The sequence below is a fragment of the Lates calcarifer genome, linkage group LG20 (assembly GCF_001640805.2).
Source record: "Lates calcarifer isolate ASB-BC8 linkage group LG20, TLL_Latcal_v3, whole genome shotgun sequence".
NCBI classification, from domain to species: domain Eukaryota; kingdom Metazoa; phylum Chordata; class Actinopteri; family Centropomidae; genus Lates; species Lates calcarifer.
In genome coordinates this window covers 2,467,750-2,476,773 of record NC_066852.1, presented here as the reverse complement: position 1 = coordinate 2,476,773, position 9,024 = coordinate 2,467,750, and the positions used below count along the sequence as shown (strand labels likewise).

Genomic DNA, 9,024 nt, shown 5'->3' with positions numbered 1-9,024 from the left:
TTTCATTTGCTCCAAACTGCTTCCCTCCCTCCTCTACACCTTCTTCCCTCTCCTCAACAGGAGGCCGCTCTCCTCTTCCTCACCCTGAGTATCCTCCTCTCTCTCCTCCTGCCCCCCCGCCAAAAAAACTTATTGTTGAAAGTAGAGCATGCATTTATTATTAATGAGGGCAGCTCTGTGGTGAATGAAGGTGGGAAAATAAACTTCAAAATAAATAAGCTTCACATAAAATAAGCGTGCTTCACTTTGCTTCTCCTTTGTTTTTACAGAGGATGTGGCACCAGCAGCACTGATGTTTTTAAACCTTTAAATAACCAGGTGTGAGAATTTTTCAAACGTGGTTACATCCAGTAGATGGCGGTAATGCGACTCCATGGCTGCTAGCTACTTCGAAGAAGAAGAAGAAGAAGCAGAAGAAGAAGAAGAAGAAGAAGAAGACGTGATTGGTCAGGTGTTCTCAGGTGTGTAGGTGGGCGGGGATTCAGTGTTGAGTGAATCTCGTAGCCCTAATCCAAACCTGATCACTGAATGGTCGTGAGGCAACGAGAGGAAAATGTTGCAGACACGTCGGTGTTGATCGATTATTTCAGATTTGGATCATTAACGAGTGGATAAAGATCCACAGGATTAAAGTCATGATGGATGTGTCAGTCAGTTTCATGGACTTGCTGCTGAGCCGCGAGGAGACGCAGCTAACATCACGGACCACAGGTAAACATGCGTTTTATATCACGTTTTCATTGTGTATTGACAGTGCAAACAACAAACAGACGCAGAGGAACTGTATTAGTCATCCAAGTTGACAGGTGGATCTGGTACAACAGGGCTGAGGGGGTTTTGGTGAGCTTTTTAAAGTGTGTGTATGCATCTAGAAGTCTGAAGCGTGTCCTGTGGGACAGCTGTTTGGACTGTGACTGTGTGAAAAGAGGAAGGCCACTGTGTGTAAATTCAGCCATGAATCATAGACCTGCTGCAGGACACTGACAGCATGCAGTGTGATGTGTTTTACTGTTGTTGCAGGTGTTGGTATTTTCTGTCTGCAGTGTTTCCAGGATTTGCAAATGTAAATCTGAAATAACAGTTGGTGATGTAATATGAAACAGATCATGCTGCGAGTTCAACATTTAGTTTAATTCTTGTTGACAGTTGTTGTGGTTTTAACACCTGTGTAAACCTTTGACAAATTGTGTCTATGCAACATGTTTCTCTGTAGAAATATCTTCTGTGTCTTATTGTCATGTTTCTTACAGTAGTGAATGATTCAGTTGAAAATCTGTTTTAAATATAATATTTAGTGGTTAGTTGAGTCCTGAGAATGTATTCAAAATAAATAATTAGTGTTATCAGTAAGTTTATGGTTCTAATTGGTCATTATATTCAAATGCAAACTGTAAATACCTTGAGGAACATGTCATGTCATCTATTTCCTCTCATGTAGTGCTCATGTCTCACAGAAACCACAAGAGGGAGCTGCAGCTTTACTAAAAACCTCAGACTTTTCCTCAGTAGAAGGAAGATAAACGAGTATTTTACCAGGAACTTGAATCATTTCAGAAAAAAACAAACTGATATCATGACTCATTCACACCTGGCGAAGTGGCTCTTAGAAAAGATAATCTTACAAATGTAGAGTCTGTCTAGTGTGGCACATACAGTAGAATAAGAGGCTGCTGTGCTGTGTGTGTGTGTGTGTGTGTGTGTGTGTGTGTGTGTGTGTGTGTGTGTGTGCGCACTCTGACTCATCATACATTTGGCACACAGAAAAAAGATTCCCACACTCTCTCTGCTCCCTGATCAGAACACACTGTGGGAAGAGAAGGATGTGTGTGTGTGTGTGTGTGTGTGTGTGTGTGTGTGTGTGTGTGTGTGTGTGTTTCCAGTCTCCACCTTTTGGACGCTGCGGTAATTAGTAATTAGCAGGCTGCAGAAATGAACTGAATAACCACAGTTGGTCGGTCTGAGTTAAGGACTAAGTTGCTTCAGAAGTTCTGATTGAGTCAAAATTATCAAAATAAACGGAGGAAAAGGGAGAAGTGGAGGTCAGAGGAGGTGATACAATAAAGATACAGTAGAGTACAGATAGAGACAGACAGAGGAGAGAAGATGGAGTGAAAGAGAGAATCACTATGCATAAAATATTCAAGTTTTTGCCCTTATTCTGAAAAGGACAATATGTCTACATGGATAATGAAAATGAATTTTCCTGTTTACATGCAGTTCTGAATACCCTGTGCCCTCTCTACTTTTATTATATATACAAGTCTTTTATAATATTTCTCCGTACCTCTGCCTCAGCCTTACAAACTGTTGTGTAGCTGGTTTGTGTACAAAGCACAGAGCTGACTGTGAACAGGCGAGAGGTTGTGTATCACAAACTGCCATAAAAGCCCCAAATGATGTTCCTAAAACCTGCATATCCCATGAGTCTTAATCATAAAATACTAAATTCAGAATAAGTCCATGGTAGCAAACGACTGCCTGTTTACAGTGCAGATCTAGCGGTCATTTCTGTTTTTTTCTGGCTCTCCTATCAGTTCCTTTTTATGTCAATTCCTGAGAAAGATATCTGGCTCTTTAGCTGCTAAATCCTCCACTGTGATCACCGGCTAGTAGCTAATGTCTGTCTGCTGTTTCGGTGCTGGGCAGTAAGCATACAGTGGGTTTATCTTTTCTTTTTTTTTTAAACTGAAAACAGCTGCCTGCTGCAGCTGGACACAGCAGTAATTCACTCAGGAGTGTGGAAACACGTCAGTGTCATTGATGAGTAAGTTGACCAACCAGCTGATCCTCCAACTAACAGAATAAATGTAGGCAATAAAAAGGTCTCTCAGGTATTTTCAAGCTTGTGTGTGTTGGTCCAGTAGTGTGTGTGTGTGTGTGTGTGTTTGCACTGTGACCTCTCCTTCCTGCGGAGGCAGTGGGCAGTCTGTTACCCAGGGTCCTTAGCGGGGCCAGCTGTCAGGGCCCCTGTCCAGCGTTTTCCAGCTCAGACTGTGGGAAAGTGGGAACCCTGGTTCGTCTCACAAGGCTCACTAATATCTAACAACCGCCCCGCTCTCTCATCTGACTTCCTGGACTGAATGGCTAAATATAATACGCCCAGGGCCGTGGATTTCCCGCCCTGTCCTAAAATACACAGCACGGACATCAGACATTTTCGTTCAGAGATTTTTCCTCCAAGTTTGTCACTCTCTTTCTCTCTGGTGTTGAATCAGTTCTGTTGTATGGCAGCAATAAATCTCCAGCTCTTTTACACCAATCAGCCATAACATTTTGACCACTGGTGGTCGTGTTCCTTGAGCCATTTCTGAGCAGTTTTTGTGGTGTGGTGGGAACATTATCCTGCTGGTGGAGACCCCTGACATTGGGGAGTGTTGTTGCCATTGAGGGGTGTGTGCTTGGTTTGTGACAATTTTTAGGTGGTGATAAGTGACAAAGTAACGTCCAGATGAATGTCAGGACCAAAGGTTCCTCAGAAGAACGAGGAGATCGATGTTATTCACTTCATCTACCAGTGGTCATAATGTTATGGCTGATTGGTTTATACACACTGTTAAATTTTAGTTATCAAAGTTATCAAAAATATAAGGAGGAAGACCCATGGCTATACTGGACATGAATATGATTGGCTGCTCCTGATTAGCTGGTAGCCAATCAGCTTCTGAATGAGCCAGTGATGCTGAAGCATGAATGAAGCAGCTGATTGCAGTCAGCTCTCAGCCTGAAGTAGCACCATACTTCATGATATTTTTAGTCATATTTTAGAATTTGAGTAAAAAGCAAAAGCAGTCAAACCATTTTAAATGTGAAGCATGAAGCATAAAACGGCATATTTATAGTTGTTAATATCGTTTAGTTTTAGATGGTCAACCTGCAGTCACCAGTCTCCAGGACTTCTGTTTGATATATAATGTTAAAAAAATAATAATAAAGTAATGTACACTGTATAAAATCAAGAATACAAAATTATATAAAGTAGAGGATGCACACAAAAACCCACATCTCTCGCCTCACTAACACTGGTTTTATTTTCCTACATTACTGCTGTTTCAGATCATTTCACTGAACGTGTTTTTGTTTATGCGGCTTTCTTAAAGTCTCCTGCTCAGTTTGATTTTTGTTTTCCCTGTCTGTAATTTCTTCATTTTTTTTATGCTTTGCGGCTGTAAATAAACTATGGCCAAACCCAGCCCGGATGGAAGGATGGAAGGATGGACAGATGGATGGATGAATGGCTGGTCGGTCAGTCGGTTGCATGGCTGGCTGAGTACACACAGCACTTAACCCCATCGCTGAATACCACACCACCATCAGCAGCAGGCCATTACTGTTCAGGAAATATGCTGAATTATTCAATCACTTCCTCTCTGCATTCTCTACAGGATGCACAGAGTCTGTTGAAAATCACAGAAAGGGTGTGTGTGTCTGTGTGTCTCTCTATATTGATGACATATGCACAAGAAAGGTCTGTGCTCGTGTGTGTGTGTTGTAAAGTCCCGGTCATGACCTACATTAGGTTGCCTGCTTTTACCAGAAGATTACAGTAAAACACAGCTTAACTTCTGTCTTCAAAGACGTCAACTAGTTAATAAAATAAATTATGTTTTGTAAAGAATAAAGAATCACATAGGTTTTGTGTTATTACAGCTCACTATAGGTTTTGTTGTTCATTGTCAGTTATGGACATGCTTTTAAAAGAGAATTTGTCACTGCATGACCACAAAACAATCACTTTACAAGACAAAAATAAGCAGATCGTTAAGTTCAGTAGATTAAACTGTTGTGAGCGTTAATGTACCAGAAGTTTAACAAGTGAAATGGCGTCCTTGGTTGGGCAAATAGTAATATTTAAGATATATATCAGTAATGGTTGTTTATGGTTAAAGGTGCAACAGACTTTATGTGTTCATCCATCTGCAGTTTGTGGTGTTTTTTCAGGTGGTTGAACAAGTTAGTTGTGTTGCTTTGCGGTCTCATGCGCTCTTTAGCACATGATTTGTTCTTGTTTTACATCACTCATCTCAAATCTGAGATACTTCCAAACAACAGATGATGAGTATCTCTTTGCCCTCTGCTCCAAACATTTGATTTTCCTTTGCCCGTTTGCTCTCTGTGGCACCGCAGCTGAAATATCCTAATCCTAATATCCTAATCAGTCATGTTCTTTGCATTGTGGGAGGCCAAAATTGTGAATGAAATTAATATTTGATTCATTGTGCAGCCCTGCCAGAGAGGGCGCTGCTTTTTAGCCTGGTGTTTAGTTACTTACCAAGCATTTCCTGGTTGACGTGCAGATATTGTATCTTGTATTTATTGTGATCAGACTAACTGGTTTGGAGGAGAGGAAGGAAAAGGGAAAGTTGTGTTTGGTGCATTTTTGTTTAGTTTCGCAATGACTTTGAAAAACTGTCATGTCAACATCTGTTGCCTCCTACCCATAACCTCTGTGTGCTTTTGGATTTGCTTCATTGGGATTCTCTTTCTTAATGAGCCACACCACATTTTGGTATTTCTCTCACTTGACCAAATAAAACAAACTAAAGGAGTCTCAAATGAGGCTTTATAAAATGGGTGGGAACATTTTTGAACCAAATGGTTTATCTTAGTCCTTGAGCACAGCTGCAACTCTGACCAGACACCAACTGTTCATTGTGACCACTGCGTCAGCAACAAACATCCGCAAAACTAGTGGACAGAGACACTTCACAGTTGGTTTTATTTGATATTTTACAAAGATGAGAACATTAACATGAAGGCTTAGTGGACTGATGCGTCATCTAAACTTTGATTTATTGAGTTTTCAGAAAACAAAAGTCTTACATTTTCATTTTCTGCAAAATCAGAGACATTTTAAATCAAATCACATCATAATTTAAATGAAAATATCTGAATGGGAATGCAGCTATTGTGAGTTGGTAGAGTGAGAAAAAGCTGGAGACGGGACAGGGGACGAAAGAATGAGAGTGGGAGGGAGGGATGGATGTGAATTCCAGAGGGCAGGGAGAGGAGTTTTTGTCATCCCAGCAGCAGAAACAGGAAGTGAGTTAAAACCTCTCTCCTGACCTCTTGACCCTCACAGATAACATTCCCACCCTCCCCCATCCCTGCAGCTGCATGAAGCCCTCCCTCACTCACTGGATTTCTCTCTCCTACATGTTTCCTGTATGCAAGTCCAATTCCATGAAATCTCCACTGTTCACAGTTTTCTTTATTTTGCTCTTTCAGTAAATGACTCATTTCAAATCTGTTTGGTTTGAAAACATGTGATTCAGATTGTCACAAGTTTTTGATTTGGTTTAATGGACATTTTTGAGGCCGCGGTTTGTTTTGTCAGTGAGTGATGTTTCCTGTTGAGCATCTTGAAACCAGCGTGAAGTTTTCCTGTGTTTGCTGTAGTCGTCATAAGTTTTAAGACTTTTCCCCCCTCTTCATATTAATCAGTCAATATGGCAGAAAAAAGGCTACAAAAGAAAGTGTGTTTTTCCTCAATGAAGAATATTCCAAGAAGAGATTATAGTCCAACAACAATCCTCTTAAACAAAGCCTTTAAAGTTGAACTCACAGAAACAAAAAAGGATCAGAGTCAAAGCCAACAAATTAAGAAAGCTATGCTCGCTCGCTGGAGGTTGTAGTGTGTGGTGCTGTTGAATTATACTGCATGATACAGTAGCTAAGCAGCCTCCACAATGTCCATAAAGCTGAATCAACATCTCTGCAGTGTTTGGACCAGAGGTTATATTTTTATTATCTTTGCTTTGAATTCTTGATAGATTCTCGCGTGATACCGTGCGAGAAAATATTCTCTTGCACAACCATATCATCTCGTATCTCCTCCTCCTGTCTTCATCCTTTCCTCCCTTCCTCCTACGCAAATCCCCAACTTCCTATTCGAGCTCTGTCTCTTACAAACACACACAGAGACTTAGAAAAGCTGCAGCTCTGACCTCTTATCTTTTCCAAACACACTGCCAGTACCTAAGCCATCTGAAGTCATGTAGTGTCTTGGTTCATTACATCATAGACCTTGCCTACAATCAAAACAGAGCTTCAGTGTCTTCCAGAGCTGTGTTATCATTTATGCTCCTTTTTCTATTATAAAACATAATGTAGTGAAGTAACTTGAGTTACAGTTTGTACCTTAATATTAATACACAAACTTTATTTACTGACATTCGTCCATTTGGTGGCAAAATTTAGATAGTTACTACATAACCACTATACTAGTTCTCAGCAGTGTGTGTCATCTGTGCTGAGAGTCTAAAGCTCAGAGCCTGAAATGTTCCAGTCACCATCCATGTAACGGTGACAGTGACCAAAAAAAATTCAGCGTGAGCTGTCCATGCATCAGCTGTTATTGCTACTTTCTTGGCTTCCATCAGATTCTTTTTCAGAGCTGTAGCTGCATATGGTCTGAAATCATTTAAGTCACCAAAGCGTGAGCGTTTAGGTACAACAAATCCACAGTGTTTTCTGTAAGCGCCGGCTGTCGGCCGGATGGCTGACATTAAAACAGTTTCAGCAGACTACTTTCTTAATGTTTCAAGTCACGTTAAACCAGATGAAGGATTTTTCTCATCAGACGTCTGGATCTTCAGTTATCAGAGAAACAAGCGTGAGCAAACAGCTGCTCTCAACGTCCCATGTCCATGTCGTGGAGAAACATTGATTTTTTTAAAATATGAAACTGCTTTATTCAATGACACCTCAGTGGATAATTCAGCTCCCGGTAAAAACCTCCTGAACGATGAACAGTGAAGGAATCCTGACCTAAAAACAAGCTGAGCATCTAGAAACAACGTGAGCTAATCAGTTATCAGCCTGCAGGCCCTTATTAAACTGATTTTGAACAAGAAACTATTAAAATAATAACCTCTGTGAAGACCATTAAACTACAACCTGATTCACCAGTCAATTCTTAAAAATAAATGTCGACTAATTGATTATTTCTGCACATCCCTGCTATAAATAGTTTTTGTATGATGATCACCAGATTACAGCACTAATTATCACTGTGAACATGTGTCAGCAACCATTGACCTTGCTTAAGTACCCTTGAGCAACTGAACTGAGTCCCTCCCACCTACTGGGCTGCTGCTCTGTAGCCAGCCCTGACCTCTGACCTTCTTTTATTAGCATTACTCTGTTTTTCGCTCGTCTGTTGACAGCTATAAACCGCAGTGATGAGTGTGTGTGTGTGTGTGTTGTATGTGTGTGTGTGTGTGTGTGTTTGTGTGTGTGTGTTGTGTGTGTGTGTCAGTACTGGTCCTCTGTGGCAGGAGAGCGCCCGGATCATCCCTAAAACACACAAGAATAGTTGGCGGGGTGATTGACAGTTGCATGGGTGTTTGACGGACAGGAGGTTTTGTTCCTGAGGGGCTATGAGACTGACTCCCAGGGCACACCAGGACAGCGCCTGTATAGGAACAACAAGGCCCACAGTGAAGATGCACGAGTTGGAGAGGGTAGGGGGTCGGGCAGGTTTGGGAAGGGGGGGCGGCTCTTCACCTCAGGACACTCAGTGCTTCAACAGCGGGGTCAGGGGTCGTGGCTGGAAGTGGCATTGCTCATCAGGCTGTCTCATCGACGGGGGGAGAGCTTCTTTTAGAAAAGGAGAAACACTTGTTTATTTCCCCCCACATGTCATCCTCAGAGCTTGACTTGATAATTATTTAGGCTGATGTTCACAACCATGTCAAGTTGGCATTGTTAATCAATTAATTAAAGACGAACCCTAAATTATTACCAAAACTTTACAAACTTTGACCCATGGTACTTGTTGTAGTTATTCTTAGCTTTGAGAGATTATTTCATTGTTTCTGGACTTTCAGTTTTACCTGACTGACTCATTTTCTTTCCTTCCCTTTCCATGAATTTAAGCGAGAGAGATTTCCTTTGGAAATTCCCACAGCTTTCTCTTCTACTGGGACCACCGCAGAAAATCCCTTAGTTCACATCCAAAAGACAAGTGCTAGAGTTTTAATGAGTCACAACAGACAGCTGACACTAACATTAATTCAGCTTTTA

The 9,024-nt window shown here is 41.2% G+C and overlaps 1 long non-coding RNA gene across 1 annotated transcript in view; it reads left to right on the top strand.

Annotated features, from left to right (window-relative positions):
• Nucleotides 1–436: 436 nt before the first annotated feature.
• LOC127143689 (uncharacterized) overlaps nt 437–9,024 on the top strand; it is a 41,022-nt gene continuing 32,434 nt past the window's right edge. Inside the window, exon 1 of the long non-coding RNA XR_007815269.1 lies at nt 437–711. This is a non-coding gene — a long non-coding RNA (uncharacterized LOC127143689). The remainder of the gene's footprint in view (nt 712–9,024) is intronic.